Raw genomic sequence first — 224 nt, 5'->3', positions numbered from 1 at the left:
CCAGGTAATGAAAATGCAATAACATTTTCAGAAAAAAATCTACATTGTTAATCTTTCAAAATCATTTGATAGTGTACAGGTATATTCGAGTTTTGCAACAGATGCAAGAAACCGATATAATCATTTACGAAATTACATCTGGTAATTGTGTTCCGAGCTTCAGGGACAATTTCACATATTCAGCGCGAAATCATTGTTAGTTAATCAAAGAGAAATAGAGAGCA

The sequence above is a fragment of the Penaeus monodon genome, chromosome 22, assembly GCF_015228065.2.
Source record: "Penaeus monodon isolate SGIC_2016 chromosome 22, NSTDA_Pmon_1, whole genome shotgun sequence".
NCBI lineage: Eukaryota > Metazoa > Arthropoda > Malacostraca > Decapoda > Penaeidae > Penaeus > Penaeus monodon.
The sequence above is the reverse complement of the archived record's forward strand: the minus strand, read 5'-3'. Positions refer to the sequence as shown.